We start from the raw sequence: 21,918 nt of genomic DNA, 5'->3' as shown, positions 1-21,918 counted from the left end.
TGTAGATGGACATAGCACCTTTATTTTATTTGTATGTAGTGCTGAGGATCAAACCCAGTGCCTCACACATGGTAGCTGAGTGTTCTACGGTTGAGCTACAACCCTAGCCCCAAACATGATTTTTAATGAATGATGTTTGAATGGGCAGAGATGGGAATTGGGTTGCAGGGGGAGAAGGCACAAGACAGAAGGTGAAAGGACACAAAATCTAGGCTCTCAGCGGCACTAATGTCTACTGAAACTCACAAATAGAATTATTTTCAGAATAAGGAAGATCATGGGAGGTAATTCAAAGAGTTAGAAATCTGCAACTGCCTTAAGAGGAATAGAAATAGAACCAAGGGTCTTATATTGCCTTTGGCTATTGTGAGAAAAAATGTCAACAAGATTATGGTCTCAAGATTGTTTATTTTGAGAGAGACCATATCAGATTTGAGATATAGAGAGGCAGTATATCATGGTAGTTTGAAGCCTAGGCAAGTCCTCTCTGTTGCTTATTAGCTATGTGGCCTTAAGCAATTATTTTATTTTCTTTAGGCCTCAGTTTATTCATGTCTAAAATGGTGTTGATAATAGTACCTACCTTATAGAATTGTGTATTAATCTAGTATATATATATAGGTATACACACACACACAGTACATAAACATCTATACATCACATATAATGGTCTGTTGCATAAAGTATTCAATAATTAACTGCTATCATTATTATTATTGTATTGGTATATATATATATATATATATATATATATATATATATATATATATATATAATTGGTTATTTAAAAATTTTTAAAATATGTTCTTTTTAACTATACATGACAGTAGAATATATTTTTTGGGGGGGTACCCAGGATTGAACTCAGGCGTACTTGACCACTGAGCCACATCCCAGCCTTATTTTGTATTTTATTTAGAGACAGGGTAGAGTATCTCTGAGTTGCTTAGCATCTTGCTTTTGCTGAGGCTGGCTTCGAACTTGCAATCTTCCTGCTTCAACCTCCTGAGCTGCTGGGATTACAGGCATGCGCCACTAAGCCCAGCTATATTTTGACATATTATACGTACATGGAGTGTAACTCCCCAGTCTTGTGGTTGAGTATTCATATATGAAAATAGGAATGTTACATCCCATTCGTTCTACTGTTTTTCCTATCACCATCCTCCCTCCCTTCCTTTCCTTCCCCTTTGTCTAATCCAATGAAATTGGATTCTTCCCTTCCCTCCTCCCTTATTGTGTGTTGGCATCCACATATTAGAGAGAGCATTTGGCCTTTGTTTTTTTTTTTTTTTGGGGGGGGAGAGATTATTGATATTCTCCAGTTCCATCCATTTGCTGGAAAATGCCATATTATTTGGTGTTACGTAGAGTAAGAAAAAAATGCTCCACTTGTTTTACTGCATTTGATGTACTTTCTTATTCAATACCAAGTCAAATAACCAAGTGAAAGGTTTTGTTTAATCTTAACTCAGCTTTAACCATTTTGTCTTTTTGAGTATATTGTGAAAGAGGATTTACAGTTTGTGGGAGGATGTATTCTACATTAAAAAAATTACTTTCTTAGCCAGGTATGCTGGCACACACCTATAATCCTAGCAACTCTGGGGGCTGAGGCTGGAGGATTGCAAGTATGAGGCCAGTCTTATTGATTTAGCGAGGCTAGCAACTCTGTGAGACCATAATAAAATGGGCTGGGGATGTGGTTCAGTAATTAAGTGCTCCTGGGTTCAATCCCGGTACCAAAAATATTTTCTTGTGAGTTTCTAGGATGACAATTCTAAAAATCTTGTAGGTAGAGACACACAGAGAGAGGCGTGGGGAAGGAGGGAGGGAGGGAGAGAGGGAATACTGAGTTCTGAGTGTAGTTAATGGCATTTTCCTTGGTGCATTTCAAATCATGACCATCAGGGGGAGCTCTTTCCTTACTCTAGAATCACAAGAAGTTCAAAATTCAACTTGTTCAAAAGCATGAGCAGATGGAGGAAAAATAATGAAATAACTTAATATTGATTGTTGTGTTGTTACACTAAAAGTAGTCCTGTTTTTAAAAGAATAATGTTTAAAAAAGTTTCAACTTTAGATATCTTGCAATAGACAAGTATTTGTAGAAAAATTAAAATATTTGAAGATTTTAGATTCAAATCAGAAACATGAGAATTTTTTTTAAAAAAATTACATAATCTAAAATAAGTTGAGTAGTAATATATGAATATCTAATGTACTTGTGTGTGTGTATGTACCCACACACACACATACACATATATATCTCAATTTCCCCAAATCTCCTAAAGGCCTCAAATTGATGTCTGAGCATGTTTGTTTTCTGGGGAAGATTGGAGAGGTCCAGGTCAGATACTTGAAGTAATTTGCTTACATATTCCATATGTCTGCCCCATGTGTCTAATGTGGCTTATAGGCCTTAAATGCTGCTGGGCACGATGGACCTACTTATTCACCTTGTGGCCAGCATGCAATGAGAAAGAGAATTCCAAATATTTTTACTGCTTTCATGACCAAGTTTTGAACTCTCTCATTCTGTGCCTCTTGGACTAAATCTAACTGCAGGGATTATCAGAGGTTGGCACAACTTAGAATGGTGGGGTTTTTCAGGGATTATGAAATTCTTCAATTAGGGAAAACAGGGCATCATCTGGATGGTGAGATCATGGGTAACATTTTTCATTTTTTATACCATTCTCTATGGGCCAATCTGTGTTTTGTTTTTGTTTTCTTTTTTAATTTTTGCAGTGAGCATGTAATACTTTTGTAATTTAAATAAAACAACTCATACTTCTATTAAAAAAAAACAAACAAAATAACAAAACCCCCAAACTGGATGAAATCCAGACTTCTAGTCTTGGAGGGGAACCCAAAGTGTCACTGAAGCTGAAAAAGGTCAAATATGGTTATTGACATGGGGTTATGGAGCCAAGAGTCCAGGTTCAAGGTGATAAAATCAAGTAAAAATGATTGATTTGAGAACATGAGAATGCTGAAGGTAGGTAATTTTGGACAACTGCTTAGAGAGAAAGGAACCCAACTCCCTTAGGGTAAGCAAGGCTGAGCCTTCCCAGTGTCACCTTGGTTAAAGTCTTGACAAATTTTGTGGTGTGCTTGAGGTGGACTCCACTTCTGCTCCATAACCCCTGACTTGTGGGTGGGAGGCCAGTACTCCAGTTCCTAGTCTGGAGTTGTTGGTGTGGGTCAAGGTGCTTGAGGGTGGCAGTCAGGGTCTTAAAGGGCCAGATGTAGGCCTTTCCCTTTTCCTGGATTACTGGACAGTTTCCAGCAGATAGCATCCCAGGGTTATAGGTTTATCACCAGCATTCCTGCATTCTTCATATCCTGGTATGTAGTCATGATATGTCCATGATTTATAACAGCTTATAATGCTGTATAGTATTCCAGAGGGGCTGTCTGGGTGGTAGTTAGTGAACAGGAATCACTTTGGTTAAGGAGAATCTGGGAATATTCATTTGCTCAGTCCTCCTTCACCCCTCCAAAATCAGTTGTGAGTCTTGGTGGCTATAACAGTCATACTTTTGGAGAAAATCTGGAAATATACTTGCACCCCCTAGATTTGGGATATGTTGGAAGTGGTAGGAGAGAAGCACAGATAAATGAGCACACTCACAACTGTTATGACAACTTTGCTTTAGCCAGTTTTGCCTTGAGTAAGATTACTTTGCCCCATCCCTGTATATTTCCTTGGAGTTCATTAGCCCCAACAATAAGATGTACATGGCATTTTCCATATTCCCAAGGTGCCTGATGGAAAGCATTGGAAACCCCAAGTTTAGAGAGAGAGAGAGAGAGAGAGAGAGAGAGAGAGAGAGAGAGAGAGAGAGAGAGAGAAACACAAAAGTCAAAGGAGCCTAGTAGATATCTCAGCCAGAAAACCAAGGTTCAAAAAACAATTAGGAGTGAGTTACCACAATTTGTGGGATTAGAGACAGTTATAAAAATTAGAGTATAAATTTAGAAATCGAAGGAGATTCCTAAAGGAAACAAGATAAGAAATTGTTGGAAAACAATTTGTATGATCAGGAATCTAAGGGGCAGATGATGACAACTAGTATTTTTTTTTTTTTGGTGCCAGGAATTGAACTCAGGGTCTCATGAACACTGAGCCACATCCCCAGCCCTATTTTGTATTTCATTTAGAGACAGGGTCTCACTGAGATGCTTAGGGCCTCACCTTTGCTGAGGCTGGTTTTGAATTCCTGATCCTCCTGCCTCAGCCTCCCAAGCTCCTGGGATTACAGGTGTGCACCACTGCACTTGGTTGACAACTAGTATTGTTAATATCTGTCTTTGGTGTTAGGCCCAACATACACACCTTTTTTATTTAGTTGGATCGTTTATAGCTCTGCTGTATTACATTGCTTAACTTGTTTGATTCCCTAACTCTACTAAGATTTTTTTTAAAGTGGAGCTTCATCAGATAAAATAATTGATAATGATGGTAGATTTTGCCCTTCTCATCATTGAAAAGTTCCTTTGTATATCCATTGGACAAGAAAAATGTTAGGCTCTTGACTTACTTTTCTGTTTATAGATGAGAAATGTCATGTCTTTGTGTAATAGGCTTTATTTTGAAACATAGATTTTTTTAGGCCAACTTTGTTTCTCTGACCCAGATTTCCCCTCTCTTCTGTCACTTGGTGTATTTAAAATATGAAACTGGGAACCAGGCACTTTGAGGCCTCATGACAACTGTGTCACTGATTTGGTATGTGATCTTGGCCAAGATGCTTAACAGATGAGGCATAGAAAGGTTAAATGGGGTTTGAAGGACTGCAAATACTGACCTGCCTCATTAAGATATTGTTTAGCTCAGTACTTTAGGAAAAAAACCCAAACCAAACCAAAGCAAACAAAAACAAAAAATAAGTCATTTTTTTTGTACTCTGTGTCCCTTTCTATTCTCCTTCCTTCCCATATCTGCTAATCAAGTCCAGAATAGAAAAGGTCTCTTTTCAAAATATCTCTCATACCTTTTGGTGTGGGTTCTTGAAGGTCCAGTTGAATTTTAGTATATACTTTTATATATGCATTTGGGTGCTTGGTCTATGCAAATGGAGAGTTCTATTTGGAAAGAAATCTGTTTTGAAAAATCATGTTTGCCTCATGTAGAACAAGACTGGGTATGTTGAAGGATTTGGCTTAATTTCATTTCTGTCCCTGGCTCATGGTGTGTACTCAGAACTCTTTCAATATATTACAGAAAGGAAGGCTAGGGTCATCAACTTGCTCGGTGTTGATTTGTTCTTTTTCTATTGCTTTGATGTACGTAGATGCTCCATTGTTTGGGGCATAAATATTTATGCTTGTTATTTCTTGTTGATGTATAATTCCCTTAAACAGTATAAAATGTCCTTCTCTGTACCTCCTGATTAACTTTGGCTTGAAGTCCACTTTATCTGATATGAGGATAGAAACCCCTACTTGTTTACGAGATCCATGTGAATGATATGTTATCAACTTGCTTGGACAAAACAAGCTTGCTTTCTAGAAAGCCCAGAGGAGGACTTGGTGCTGTAGAAACCTTAAGCATCTACTTATTCCTGACCATATATATCAATAAAATAAGTATTAAATTACTTGTTGCCTATGTAGCTTATATACCTGTCATGTATATAAGATTAAAGTTATAAGAAGCAGTATTGTATTTGAACTCCTTAGAAATATTATTGCTAGGTATAATCTTAATAAAACGGGATTGTTATAACATCTATTTGGGGGGTCTGATGATGTAGATAGTGATTCCTATTAAATTCAGGCTGTGATGGCCAGGACATCAAATGGTTGTTTTCTAGTGCTAATTTATATGCATAGCTATATCCAAATCTGCTAGTGGGACTGTGTTAGTATAGTGTCTTCTTTGTTGCTGTAAGTAGGGAAACTATTTTAAAACTCCCCTTTAAAATACATAAATCTATTCTGGACTATATTAGGATTAGGTGCAGTAGCAAATAAGGGAAAAATGCTTCTCCCAACCACCCAGGCTGGAAAACGTATCATTCCTGACACTTTCTTCTTGCCTTGTTCTCCCTGCTAGCCTTACATATTCCACCATCTATGGCAGATAGTTCCAGTTTACCTCCCAATATCCAATATTCATTCTTAATTTTGTTTTTAGCACAAGGAACTGGATTTTTACCTGAGCACATTGTCACTCAGCTAACAGACACTATTTCTCAGCTTTCCTTGCATGTGTCCATATGACTAAGTTCTGATTAATGAGATGAAAGTAAACATGTTACCTGACACTTTTAGGACTTTTACTTTAAAATGTAGAGATCACACATTTTTTTCTTTTCTTCTTCCTACAGTATATTATTTGGAATATGGATGTAATATTTGCAACACTAGCATACATCTTGAACCATGAAAATACATGCAGAGTATATACCTAGAAAGTGTCTGGGTCCCTGAAGATTTCATGGCAAAGCCATTCTAGCCCTGGACAGCCTATCTCTGGAATTTTTTTTTTTTGTACTGGAGGTTGAATCCAAGAGAACTTTACTACTGAGCTATATCTTCAGCCCTTTTTATTTTATTTATTATATTTTGAGACAGGATCTCACTAAGTTGCCCAGGCTGGCCTCAAACTTGCTATTGTCCTGCCATAGCCTCTTGAGCCTCTGGAATTACAGATAAAATATCTTATTTTGTGACAATGCCCACAGAGGAAACAGTTTTGAGAGGGATAGTGATGAGTTTGATTCTGGACATGTGAATATGAAGCCCTAGAAGGTCATGCAGAGATGTAAAAGATTAAACCTATGGAGAGATGGTCTCTTGCTGTCCAGTGTTATTAAAATTCAGAAGAGGGCTGGGGATGTGGCTCAAGCAGTAGCGCATTCCCCTGGCATGCATGGGGTGCTGGGTTCGATCCTCAGCACCACATAAAAATATAAAATAAAGATATTGTGTCCATTGAAAACTAAAAAATAAATATTAAAACTCTCTCTCTCTCTCTCTTAAAAAAAATCAGAAGAATTAGAGTTAGCCCCACAAAGTTCACTTTGGGAAATGTTGGCCTCTACTAAATAGCCCTTTAATATTGGTCTCTCTACTTCTAGTCCTTGCCTTTTGAAAATATTTTCTGCATTGTTCTCAAGGTGACTTCTTAAAATCATGTGCCTAACTAGCTAGAACTTGAATTTCTTTTGTTGATGTTTCAGGCTATCCACAATCTGGTCTGAATCTACTTTCTCAATGTTTTCCCCCTGTGTCTTTTCATGTACCCTGTGCTTTTGTCAGGTTGATGTAGTTTTTCCATTGCATTTGTGCCCCATGATTTTCTCTTTTATGCTTTTTACACATGCTCAGGATTATCAGCCCATATGGATTCTTGCTGCAAAGTAGAAAAAGGTGTCTCTTCTTCAAAACATTTTATTTTCATCTTTTGGAATATTGTTGTAATGTACTGATTGTTCAAAAATGGCATTCTCTTGCCATCTACTAGAAAATTTTTGTAATGAATACTTAAATCACCAATCTTTGGAATAACAAAAAGTTATTAAAATACAAAAAAAATTGAAATAAGGTATCAACAATGTGAACATTATCCTCTTACATATGCTCTTTTGTAGCACACAAATTGAAGAACCATGAGTAGGTCCCTGCTCATACTGTTCCTTCCACCCAAAACTCCCACCCATCACGAATGCCATTTTTATAAAGCTTTGCCTGATTCTTCAAGATGAACATAAGTCTCTTCTTACTCTGAACATCCAGTGTATTTTATCTGAACCTCTCTCAGGGTATTTATCACTTTCTAATAGTATTGTGTTTATGTGCATGTGTTATCACTCTACTAGTCTAAATGCTCTAAATGCTTGAGGGGAGAATGAATTTACAATTTGCTCTTGTGGTTTCAAAATTCTTGGAAAATATTATATTTAGGGTTACCATATGTCTCAGTTTGCCAAGGATAATCTGGGTTCATGCTTGTTGCTCTGACTTAACTATTAATAGTGCTATCTTTAATGCTCAAAATGTCTCAGAATGATAAATTGTATAGTCATTCTACTTCTATGTATGTGCTCATTAAATAATTGATGGATGAATACATGAATGAATGAGTGGGGTTAAGTAACCGCCTACATAGAGAAGGTAATTGACTTTGTGGAATTACCACATAAATTAGCTGCACAAAATATCTAATTCAACTCAGAGCAACACAAATTTAATTCCTTAAAAGAAAAGGTGACTATATTAATCAAAAGAGAGCATACAAAAGATGAGGGTCAAGGACAAGACCTGTGGGGAATTCCTACTTTTAAGACATGGAAGAAGAAGAGCCAGTAAAGGGTTAGGGTTAGGGTATATTGGAAGCAAAGAGGTAAGAGAAAAGTCAGAACAATTTGTGAAATCCAGAGAGAGAATTTTCAGAGCAATGAAGTGGTCAACAGTGCTTAAAGCTGCAGCAAGGTCAAGCAGGGTGAATTCTAAGAAAAAGCCATTGAATCTGCCAATTATGAGGTCATTGCGGACTTTCAAGACATCAGTTTGAAATGAGCATAATAGATTGAAGGGTGGAAGCTAGGTTGCAAATGGAAGTGAATTAATGCTAAGGAAGGAGTCAGTGAGAATTTTGGCTTATGGAAGTAAGGTAAGAAATTTGATGGTGATTTGTATCAAAGCCAGGGGAACCCTGAATATAGACTATGGGGAAGGAGCCACTAAAAATAACTGATTGAACAGTTTCTCTCTGGAGTGGAGGGGGGATGGGATCAAGTGTCCAAGTAGAGGACATAGCCTTGGCAAGGAAAAAGAAACACATGACTTTGTTGGAGACAGAAGGGTTGTGGTAGAGTACAGGCAAAAGCTCCATGCATTGTACATTTTGAAGAAAGAAGGGGAAATAAGGGAGTTTACATGGCCACAAGTCTTTGCAGTGAAGTATGTAGTGAGGTCATCTCTGAGAAAGGGGACAGCTGGGGTAGGACTGGGGGCTTGGGAGCAGTGGAAACAGTTTGGATTTAGAACAACTGTTCTAAGAAATCCCCGAGGGAGTCAACAAGAGGCCTGCCAAGCTGTAGTGCAAGCCCAGCTGAGGCTTAACTTCCCATACCGAATGAGATAGTTATTTCCACAGAATCCATAGAAAATGTATTTCTCAAGCTTATCATCAAAATATGTTTTTCTTCCACCAGGAAGAGAATAAAGGAAATCATGCTGGCAATTTACAATGTGGCAGAGAGTTATGAGCATAACCTCCCCCAAAAGACTGCTGTGGCTTAGTCATCCAGAAGCCTTATAGCTCGCATAGTGAAAAGGAATGCTTCATACAGGTCGTTTGTGGGAGGTTAAGAACATAGACCTAATGCCAAGGATCTTCTATTTTCAGAACTTCTCAGGGACAAACCTTGAGCTGCTATGCCCAGTTCAGAGCAAAGGCAAATACTGACATTTCTGTAAGAGCATAAAGTTGCAAATAGCCTCTGTGATAAAACCTGATTTAACCAGGCAAAACCTTTAAGCTTACAAACGGACTGTTAAATCCATCAAAGACCAAATGTCAGGTGTTGCCCTTTAAAGCTCAAGTAAATGACCACAGTACTGGTGGCTTAAGATGAGAAAAAGTTAAACATCTCTCACACATACAGGTAATCTTTCCAAATGTTGTTTAATCATATATTCATAATTATTACGGTGTTCTTTAAAGATAGATAACATTTGGAGACGACTGTTTGGCCAAAGTGTTAGATATTATTTTTGTGAAAACAGTTTGCTTCCTTCATTTCAGAGGGGAGTCAGGGTGGCATTGATCCAACAGCACAGCTGCCCAAGTACATAAACAAGTGACTCCAATTCTTTTTTATCCACCTCTTTAAGCAAAGTGTAAGATCTACACATATGCACTTGATTAAGGAGGTTTTCATGTGTTTGTGTTGCCAGACTCTTCCAATGGCACGTATCTGAGAGGTGAGCAGTAAAACAGAACCAGAACGTAAGTCTCAAGACATACATGCATAAGGTGCCACAAGCAATTTCACTTACATGTCTCTAAATTATTCACAATTTCCCTCTTCTGTTTATTCTGTGAAAGAATTGTTTATTAAGTACCACCTGTATTAAATTATATGAGTATTCATTTCCTTTGGAAATAGCTTGTTTATATACCATTTTCTTTAACCTCATCAACTACCACTTCACGGCATTATAGATGGAGGGTAAAAAGTATACTATTTGGGAATAGCCTTTCTCAGTCTGAAGGAGGAATATAGATTCTTCAACCTAGAAGAGTTATCTTCATTGACTCTGCAATGTAATCCTAATTAGCAATTGATGACATGTAATGAGAGACAATATAGAAAAAGGAATCATACTTATCTCTCAAATAGCCCAGAAAACCTATTTGCCTCAATAATAGGAATTATTATTATTATTATTATTATTATTATTATTATTATTACAAAGCATTTATTAACTGTTGTTACTGTACCAAGAATAATGCTAAATGTTCTTGCTTTGTTGTTTCATTTGATTTTCACCATAGCTCTGTGATACAGTTAGGAAGTTGTTGTTTATGAGAAACGTCAGGATTAGGGAGGTTGAATGATTTCCCATAACATCATCATCATAGTTAGAAAGTCAGTGGAAGAGTTGGGATTTGAATATAAATTTTTTTTTCTTTTTTTGGGAGGGAGGGTACTGGGGATTGAACTCAGGGGCACTTGACTACTGAGCCACATACCCAGTCCTATTTTGTATTTTATTTAGACACAGGGTCTCACTGAGTTGCTTAGCACTTGCTTTTGCTGAGGCTGGCTTTGAAGTCCTGATCCTCCAGAGCCACTGGGATTACAGGCACGTGCCACTGTGCCTGGCCCAAGTTTTTGGATAGCTATCCTTCACTTAATATTTTCAATGGTTAACTGGAGGAACACATTTTAAAGTTTTGGTATTTCCAAAGTGGAAGAACCCCTAGAGGAGTATCTTTCTACCCCATAAGAGGCTATTGAGCTAAATGGGATGGATTTAAACTAAAAAGCTTCTTCTCAGCAAGAGAAACAATCAGTGAGGTGAAGAGAGAGCCTACAGTATGGGAGCAACTTTTTACCACATGCACATCAGATAGAGCACTAATCTCCAGGATATATAAAGAACTCAAAAAACTTAGCACCAAAAAACAACCCAATCAATAAATGGACTAAGGAACTGAACAGACACTTCTCAGAAGAAGATATACAATTAATCAACAAATATATGAAAAAAATGTTCAACATCTCTAGCAACTAGAGAAATACAAATCAAAACTACTCTAAGATTTCATCTAACTCTAGTCAGAATGGCAGTTATCAAGATATGAGAAGCAATAAGTGTTGGCAAGGATGTGGGGAAAAGGCACACTCATACATTGCTGGTAGGACTGCAAATTGGTGCAACCAATCTGGAAAGTAGTATGGAGATTCCTAAAAAAAACTTGGAGTGGAACCACCTTTTAAAAATACCTTTATTTTGTTTATTTATGTTTATGTGGTGCTTAGGGTTTAACCCAGTGCCTCAAATGTGCAAGGCAAACACTCTACCATTGAGCAACAACCCCAGCCCCATGAAACTACCTTTTGACCCAGCTATCCCACTCCTTGGTCTATATCCAAGGGACTTAAAAACAGCATACTACAGTGATGCAGCTACATCAATGTTTATAGCAGCACAATTCACAATAGCTAAACTGTGGAACCAACCTAGATGCCCTTCAGTAGATGAATGGATAAAGAAACTGTGGCATATATACACAAGAGAATATTACTCAACATTAAAATATAATAAAATCATGTCATTTGCAGGTAAATGGATGGAGTTGGAGAACATCATGCTAAGTGAAGTAAGCCAATCCCCCCAAAACAAAGGCCGAATGCTTTCTCTGATAAGTGGATGCTAATGTATAATGTGAGGGGGGCATGGGATGAGTGGAAGAACTTTGGATTGGGCAAAGGGGAGAAGGCGAGGGGAGGGGGCATGAGGATATAAAAGATGGTGGAATGAGATGGACATTATTACCCTAGGTGCATGTATTATTTGAAGAATGGTGTAATTCTGCTTTGTGTATAATCAGAGACATGAAAAATTGTGCTCTATATGTATACTATGAATTAAAGTGCATTCTGCTGTAATGTGTAACTGATTAGAACAAATAAATAAAAAAAATTAAAAAGGCTATTGAGCAAGTATCTAACTTCCCTCTACAATAATTACTATTCTCTTCATTTTGAATTCTTGCTAATTCACTAACAAATTTACTTTTCCTTAACTATTGTTTGTTCATTTCTGAGTTCCCAGAGAGGTATAGAAGGACAAGTTTACAGTCTAAAAATATTGAAGCAGTTTATACAAACGGCTGCTAAATTCCAAAAGAGTTCTGATTTAACCAGCTAGTAATTATAGACTTAGCTATGCCCTGGGCCCAATCACAGCCACTGAAACATAACTTCCTACCACATAAGCCTGATCAAAGATAATTAGAGGTGAGCCCAGGTGGCAAGTCTGTACCCTGGGAGAAGAATTATAGCTAGTTTCCACTATACAGTACCCAGAAAAATTATAGGCTGGCATGCTCCAGGCAGACTTCAAGGGTCTCAGTTTTCTTTTCCAACTTCTGACTGTTGTCTGCCCCTCTTACTTTTAAAATTTTAGTTCTGCATAGTGGAGAATAATAATCCTGAGTGGTTTGGATAAGCCAGTAGGCAAAGATTGAAAGGGTACGTGAACATTTCCACATCAGCTCTCTGTTCTCCCAGTGGCTTACTGAGTGCCTCCAGCACACTCTGTATTGTGTCTGGCTCCCTGGTCATGTTATTGAGAGAGAAAGAGAGGATATACAGCTATGATTGTTCATTCTGTGCTCCTGCTGAATGGCATTTGCTCATACAGATTTCAGATATCTATAGCCATTTTGTAGTACCACATCCTAAAATTTCCCACTGGAATGTGGACCAAATTGCAATTGTAAGAGGGGGAAAAAAACTTTGCTGAAGGCATGAATTTTAATACCAATTCCATGAGTTCTCTAGGCCTACATGTGATTGGCATACATAGACCTCCAAAGGATGTGAGACCAAGAATAACAAACCAGCACATTTCCTAGAAGCATATTATTACCTACAATTTGTAGAAAATTAACAAATGTGGAGCCAAGTCATATAAACAAAGGGCAGTCTTGGAAGACTCTCCATGGAAACAAATATTCACAATTTTGAAGCATACATCTGGTCATCAAGCTATTGAAACACAGAGCACAGGTACTCTAAATCTCTTCCATCTGATTTCTCATTCGCCCACTAATGATTGTTTTAATTTCCACCGTTATAATGCATTAGATAAAAAGAACAACCATATTGCAGCCCTATCACTTACTACCTCTTTTATGCTAATTTATACTGACATAAAACCAGACAAAATACAAAGACAAAAAAGGCCACTTCAAGGATAGTAATCACAATTACTTTGAAATTGAGAAGTGTCTGAATTTGCATCCTTACAAATACTGAGGCAACACAAATATTGGAGCTAATTATATGCATCTTAATTAAAATTCAGTGTATTTACAATCAGAGGAAACTTTAAGAGGCCAAGTGTTTGTTCCTGTACACATAATAGAGAATACAAATATATTTGCTTAAAAATGAATAGGAGAAAAAATATATTTTTCCTTTCATCAGTTTTTGTGCTAGTGCAAAGAATTGCTATTTGATACGTGTATACCAATTATGTTTATTTTGCAAAATAGCAATGTTTGCCTAGAAAATCTCATTTAGGGGGCTGGTATTGTGGTTCAGTGGTAGAGCACCTTGCCTAGCATGTGTGAGGCACTGGGTTTGATCCTCAGCACCAATAGAAAATAAATAAAGTTATAAAAAAAGAAAACCTCATTTAGTTCTAGTTTCTTTTATTTCCAGATAAGGTCAATATTTAATTGTTGAAAACATATATAAAAACATGGAGTTTAAATAATATTTATAAAAATCTCATTTCTAACGTAATTTGTTTATAATTTTACTTCCTGAATTATAGTCCTTTTTCTATTGCTTTTATCAAAATATAAAAATGTACAAAAGAAAAGAATTCAAAGAAGGCTCTCAAAGACATATTAGCACTTCTATGTTCATAGTATTATTAGTCACAATAACCAATATTGAGAAATGTCATCAACAAAAGAATGGATTTAAAAAATGTGATATATATAGTTCAATGTAATGCTATTCAAACATTAGAAAGAGGAATATTCTTGTCACGTGGTAAAACATGGTTGACCCTTGAGGACATTATACTAAGTAGAATAAGCCAATCACAATGAAGATGAATACTATATGATTCCATTTATATGAGATATATAAAGTATTGAAACTCATAGAAACCAAATTTAGGATGGCAGTTGCCAGGGCCTGGGGAAAGGGGGAAATGGCCGTAGATGAAAAAATTCTAGAGATCTGTTGCACAGCAGTGTAAATATATTTAACACTACTGAAACATGCACTTAAAATGATGAAGATGGTAAATTTGTTTTTATTGTATGTATTTAAGGTATATGATAGGATATTTGGGTATACATATATGCATGGTAAAATAGTGATTACAGTCAAGCAAATTAACATACCCATCTCCTCACATAGTTACTTTTTTGTGTTATCTTATTTTTATTACCCTTTCTAATTTCTTAACAAATTTCTTGTATACAATACAATATTATTAACTATAGTCATCAATGCTATACACAGATCTCTAGACTTGTTCATCTTATATAACTGCAACTTTATATTCTTTGACCTACATTATACAGATACCCCTCTTCTACATTGTGCTTTTTCTGCTGGTGGTAACCACAGCTCAAGTCTCTGTTTCTATATATTCTGATATTTTTGTTGTGGTGCAGTTTAACTTTGTGTTAATGCATGGGAATCTGCTTCGTGGAGATAATGGTTTATAGTTTTCTGTTTATTGGAATCATATTACACAACTGAATCTGTTTTTTTTTTTCAGGATAATGCTTAGTAAGCAGAATACACTGACAGAAATAGGATAGACAACTTTTTTTTTTTTTTTTTTTTTTTGGTACCGGGGATTGAACTCGGGGACACTTGACCACTGAGCCACACCCCCAGCCCTATTTTGTATTTTATTTAGAGACAGGGTCTCACTGAGTTGCTTAGCACCCCACTTTTGCTGAGGCTGGCTTTGAACTTGTGATCCTCCTGCCTCAGCCTCCTGAGCTGCTGGGATTACAGGCATGTACCACTGTACCCAGCTGGACAGATAAAATTTGATGGTAGAGGGGCAGGAAAGTTTGGAGCACACATGGCACACAGCCTTGCCTTGGGAAATTTCAGCTTCTTTAAAATCTTGAGTAGAATCACCACTCTTGCTAAAAATGTAAGAAATATACACACAAAGAAGTTAGTCCTGTCAATTATCTATCTCATTGAAGAAATGCACAACAAACTCCTTAATTTTTAACTACCCTTGGCCACGACCTTTCTGTTATATAAGGCATATCTACCCTTACTCCAAATATTGTGTTTAAAGTATTCGCCAGTACTTCATTACTTCTGATTAACTTTGGCCAAAGAATAGTTGAAAATATTTGAGAGGCAGACACTAAGATGTTAACCACACACTCCCTTAGATTCTCTAGATGTAGTTGAGCATAATATCTGACTTTTTTTGAGAGGTAGTATAAGAAACGGTTACCCAAAACAATTCTGTATCATTCAGAGAATGATTTGCTGAAAATGATGGCAACACTCATTGTCTTTTAACCAAGAACCTTTATGAGAAATGCTATGTTAAATTTGGTACAAGGAAAATGTTTGTTTCTGTGGAAGAATCAGAATTATTGAGACAATAAGGTATATGGATTTTTTTTTTTTTAGTTTGACGTGGCTTGGCTGATCTTGACCCTTAGGGTGCTCAGAAGTAAACAGAATGCTAGCTTTCTAGCATTTCTAATAAACTTTCTTTTCCTATCTCTATTAGAGTTTTGATATATATCTTTATTTTTACCATCCTTGGTATATATATCATACTTTTTAAAAATTATAAGTTGTACCAAATCCTTTCAGAAGCAAGGGGAATATAAATAGTGAATAAGTAAATTAAAATGAATAAATAAGCAAGTAGGTAGAAGACCTTTTGTAGGGTGATGTGATGTTACTTAAGCATTTGTCTTATGTATTTGATGCTTGAGAAAACTACTCTTTTTAAGAATTAGAACTACTTTTATTTCAGATGACATATTATTATATATAAAATGTGTAAGGAATGTATTCAATTACCACTGAAGCTAATAAACAAGTTATCAGTATCATAAGATATAACATACAAATTAGATAGTACTTTCATGTATAAGAAATCAACAATGAAAACGACAGAACAAATAAAAAACTTAAAAAAAGAAAATAAAGGAAAAAACCAATTTCATTAACAATGGAATAAAAAAGAGAGCAGGTGATATGGCTCAGTGCTAAATGATTTTCCTGGCATTTGTGGGGCCCTATGTTCAATCCCCAGCACTGTTAAAAGAATAAATTCAGAAATAAATTTAACAAAAGAAGTGTAAGGGTTTTACATTGCTATTTTTGGCATTTCATTTAAAATAATTTTAACTTTTGGTGAATTTATTCATTTTGTTTGTACATTATCATTATACATAATGGTGGGATTCATTGTATCATATGTTCTCTTCAAGACCTCACATTGAGGTCTTCAATCCATTTTGAGTTGAGTTTTTGTGTAGGGTGAGAAGTGCCAAATTTTAATGTTCTGCACATGAACGTACAGTTCTCCCAGCACCATTTATTAAAGAGGCTCTTCTTTTTCCTGTGTATGTTTTTGAGACCTCTGTTGAAGATCAGTTGGCTGTAAATATGTGGTTTTATTTTTAGGCTCTCTCTTCTGTTCCATTGTTCTGTGTGTCTATTTTTATTTTTTCCTTTCATTTCCTTTCTTTTTTTGGGTGGTGGAGATTGAATCCAGAGGCACTTTACCACTGAGCTATATCCCCAGAACTTTTCATTTTTTCTTTTGAGACAGGGTCTCGCCAAATTGCTTAAGGCCTCACTAAATTGCTGAGTCTAGCCTGGAATTTGTGATCTTCTTGCCTCTCAGCCTCCCATGTTGCTGGGATTATAGGCCTATACCACCATGCCTTGTTTTTGTGTCTATTTTTAAACTGTGTGTCCATGTTTAAGCTGTTACTCTTGACTTAGGCATCCCAAATAGTAAAGCAGTAATTTTGTCCTTACTCAGTTTCCCCAGTCTTCCATGTTTAGAATGGAGCAAGGACTTTGCCTCTCTTCTCTCTTTTTTCTTCTTTTTCTTGGGAGGGGATGTTTGTTATTGCTCTTTATATTTGAGCTCTTTCATTATCAACTTATTTCCAATCATAGAAAGTTTGTCTGTTTAGGCTGTCTCTACCTCTGGAGATAGCCCGTATTCTCCTTGAATGTGTATCTACTTTCCTAAATAAATTAGTCCCTAGGGTGGGGGGAAAGAAAGTAAGTTTGTCTGATGCAAGATCAGTATCAGAGGGGAGTGCTGAGTGTTGACATAAACAGCTTGCATACCGAATAGTGCTAATGTACCAAAGAACTACTGTTGCAACAGGTGATCTTAAGTGTTAGGTTATAGATAGGAAAGGCACAAGGAGGGGGTGGTGGTGGTGAGAACCAGGGAAGCTGGCATTAACAGTCAGTAGCTGAGAACAGACTAAGGAGTGTTGACCTGAATACTCTAGGCATATGTGTGTAGCACAGTGGTATAGGAAATGGGGCTAGGCTAGAACTATGTTCACTGAAGTAAGCAGATAAAAGAATAAAAGAGAATAAATCCTGTTCACACGGAGTACTCCCACCTTTCAAAGTTCTAGCTTCTTAAAAGCAGCTTCCTCCTGAGTTAAGCTTCCCCTCATCCTCCTCCCCTCCTTTCCAAGGCAGAAATAATTTCTGCTTTTTCTGACATTGTGTAGGACCTCATTCATACTGCTTTTATGGCACTTATCACTTATTATCGGATTTGTGGATATCTATCCTTCTCTCCTGAAATGTATGTCCCTTGTCAGCAATTTTTCACCTTTATCACCTAGAGGTCCAACTCCATTCCTACACTGAAGAGTTGTTGGTAGTTGTTTATTGAATAGTTAATGTTACAGTGTAGAGTTAATAGCGCAGACTGAATCCATACTGCTTACTCAGAGTTGATTGGTTTCTTTTCTTTTTTTTTTTTTTTTTAATTTTTTTTTATTGGTTGTTAAAAACATTATAAAGCTCTTGACATATCATATTTCATACATTAGATTCAAGTTGGTTATGAACTCCCAATTTTACCCCAAATACAGATTGCAGAATCACATCAGTTACACACCCACGTTTTTACATATTGCCATACTAGTGACTGTTGCATTCTGCTACCTTTCCTATCCTCTACCATCCCCCCTCCCTCCCCTCCCATCTTCTCTCTCTACCCCATCCACTGTAATTCGTATCTCTCCTTGTTTATTTTCCCATTCCCCTCACAACCTCTTATATGTAATTTTGTATAACAATGAGGGTCTCCCTCCTTTACCATGCAATTTCCCTTTTCTCTCCCTTTCCATCCCACCTCATCTATCTGTTTAATGTTAATCTTTTCTTCCTGCTCTTCCTCCCTGCTCTGTTCTTAGTTGCTCTCATTATATCAAAGAAGACATTTGGTATTTGTTTTTTAGGGATTGGCTAGCTTCACTAAGCATAATCTGCTCTAGTGCCATCCATTTCCCTGCAAATTCTATGATTTTGTCATTTTTTAGTGCTGCGTAATACTCCATGGTGTATAAATGCCACATTTTTTTTATCCATTCATCTATTGAAGGGCATCTGGGTTGGTTCCACAGTCTAGCAATTGTGAATTGTGCTGCTATGAACATCGATGTAGCAGTATCCCTGTAGTACGCTCTTTTAAGGTCTTCGGGGAAAAGTCCAAGAAGGGCAATAGCTGGGTCAAATGGTGGTTCCATTCCCAGCTTTCCCAGGAATCTCCATACTGATTTCCAGATTGGCCGCACCAGTTTGCAGTCCCACCAGCAATGTACAAGAGTACCCTTTTCCCCACATCCTCTCCAGCACTTGTTGTTGTTTGACTTCATAGTGGCTGCCAATCTTACTGGAGTGAGATGGTATCTTAGGGTGGTTTTGATTTGCATTTCTCTGACTGCTAGAGATGGTGAGCATTTTTTCATGTACTTGTTGATTGATTGTATGTCCTCCTCTGAGAAGTGTCTGTTCAGGTCTTTGGCCCATTTGTTGATTGGGTTATTTGTTTTCTTATTGTTTAATTTTTTGAGTTCTTTGTATACTCTGGATATTAGGGCTCTATCTGAAGTGTGAGGAGTAAAAATTTGTTCCCATGATGTAGGCTCCCTATTTACCTCTTTTATTGTTTCTCTTGCTGAGAGAAAACTTTTCAGTTTAAGTAAGTCCCATTTGTTGATTTTTGTTATCAACTTTTGTGCTATGGGTGTCCTATTAAGGAATTTGGAGCCCGACCCTACAATATGTAGATCGTAGCCAACTTTTTCTTCTATCAGACGCAGAGTCTCTGATTTGATATCTAGCTCCTTGATCCACTTTGAGTTAACTTTTGTGCATGGCGAGAGGAGGGGATTCAGTTTCATTTTGTTGCATATGGATTTCCAGTTTTCCCAGCACCATTTGTTGAAGATGCTATCCTCCCTCCATTGCATGCTTTTAGCTCCTTTATCAAATATAAGATAGTTGTAGCTTTGTGGATTAGTCTCTGTGTCCTCTATTCTGTACCATTGGTCCACCCTCCTGTTTTGGTACCAGTACCATGCTGTTTTTGTTACTATTGCTCTGTAATATAGTTTTAAGTCTGGTATCGCTATACCGCCTGATTCGCACTTCCTACTTAGAATTGCTTTTGCTATTCTGGGTCTTTTATTCTTCCATATGAATTTCATGATTGCTTTATCCATTTCTACAAGAAATGCCGTTGGGATTTTGATTGGCATTGCATCAAACCTATAGAGAACTTTTGGTAATATCGCCATTTTGATGATGTTAGTTCTGCCTATCCATGAACAGGGTATATTTTTCCATCTTCTAAGATCTTCTTCTACTTCTCTTTTTAGGGTTTTGTAGTTTTCATTATATAAATCTTTCACCTCTTTTGTTAGGTTGATTCCCAAGTATTTTATTTTTTTTGAGGATATTGTGAATGGAGTGTTTTTCCTCATTTCCGTTTCAGAAGTTTTGTCGCTGATATACAGAAATGCCTTTGATTTATGCGTGTTGATTTTATATCCTGCCACTTTGCTGAATTCATTTATTAGTTCTAGTAGTTTTTTTGTAGACCCTTTTGGGTCTTCTAGGTATAGAATCATGTCATCTGCAAATAGTGATAATTTAAGTTCTTCCTTTCCTATTTTTATGCCTTTAATTTCTTTCGTCTGTCTAATTGCTCTGGCCAGTGTTTCGAGAACAATATTGAATAGAAGTGGTGATAGAGGGCATCCCTGTCTTGTTCCAGATTTTAGGGGGAATGCCTTCAATTTTTCTCCATTGAGAATGATGCTAGCCTGAGGCTTAGCATAGATAGCTTTTACAATGTCGAGGTAAGTTCCTGTTATCCCTATTTTTTCTAATGTTTTGAACATAAAGGGATGCTGTACTTTGTCGAATGCTTTTTCTGCGTCTATTGAGATGATCATATGGTTCTTATTTTTAAGTCTATTGATGTGGTGAATAACATTTATTGATTTCCGTATATTGAACCATCCTTGCATCCCAGGGATGAATCCTACTTGATCATGGTGCACAATTTTTTTGATGTGCCTTTGTATCCGATTCGCCAGAATTTTATTGAGAATTTTTGCATCTAGGTTCATCAGAGATATTGGTCTGTAGTTTTCTTTCTTTGAGGTGTCTTTGTCTGGTTTCGGAATCAGGGTGATGTTGGCCTCATAGAATGAATTTGGCAGAGCTCCTTCTTTTTCTATTTCCTGAAATAACTTGAAAAGTATTGGCATTAATTCTTCCTTAAAGGTTTTGTAAAACTCCGCTGTATACCCATCCGGTCCCGGGCTTTTCTTGGTTGGAAGTCTGTTGATTGCTTCTTCTATTTCATCTATTGTTATTGGTCTGTTTAAGTTGTGAGTATCCTCCTGACTCAGTCTGGGTAAATCGTATGACTTAAGGAATTTATTGATGTCTTCACTATCTTCTATTTTATTGGAATATAGGTTTTCAAAATAATTTCTAATTGTCTTCTGTATTTCTGTAGTGTCTGTTGTGATATTGCCTTTTCCATCCCGTATGTTAGTGATTTGAGTTCTCTCTCTTCTTCTCTTCGTTAGCATGGCTAAAGGTCTGTCGATCTTATTTATTTTTTCAAAGAACCAACTTTTAGTTCTGTTAATTTTTTCAATAGTTTCTTTTGTTTCAATTTCGTTGATTTCCGCTCTGATTTTGATTATTTCTTGCCTTCTGCTACATTTGCTGTTGTTTTGCTCTTCCTTTTCTAGGGCTTTGAGGTGAAGTGTGAGCTCATTTATTTGTTGGTTTTTCCTTTTTTTGAGGAATGACCTCCAAGCGATGAATTTCCCTCTTAAAACTGCTTTCATTGTGTCCCATAGATTCCGATATGTTGTGTCTGTATTTTCATTTATCTCTAAGAATTTTCTGATTTCTTCCTTTATGTCTTCGGTAACCCATTGATCATTCAGTAACATATTGTTCATTTTCCATGTGATGTAGGATTTTTCCTTCCTTCTTTTATCATTGATTTCCAGTTTCATTCCATTATGATCAGATAAAATGCATGGTATTATCTCCACCCCTGTATATTTACTGAGGGTTGCCCTATGGCATAATATATGGTCTATTTTTGAGGAGGATCCATGTGCTG

At 36.7% G+C, this 21,918-nt stretch overlaps 1 pseudogene; it reads right to left on the bottom strand.

Moving 5' to 3' along the window:
• Window positions 1–21,918, bottom strand: part of LOC114089800 (large ribosomal subunit protein uL15-like) — a 130,589-nt pseudogene that overhangs the window by 59,819 nt on the left and 48,852 nt on the right.

Source organism: Marmota flaviventris, chromosome X (genome assembly GCF_047511675.1).
Source record: "Marmota flaviventris isolate mMarFla1 chromosome X, mMarFla1.hap1, whole genome shotgun sequence".
Taxonomy (NCBI): Eukaryota; Metazoa; Chordata; class Mammalia; order Rodentia; family Sciuridae; genus Marmota; species Marmota flaviventris.
This window is presented reverse-complemented; position numbering and strand designations above follow the sequence as displayed.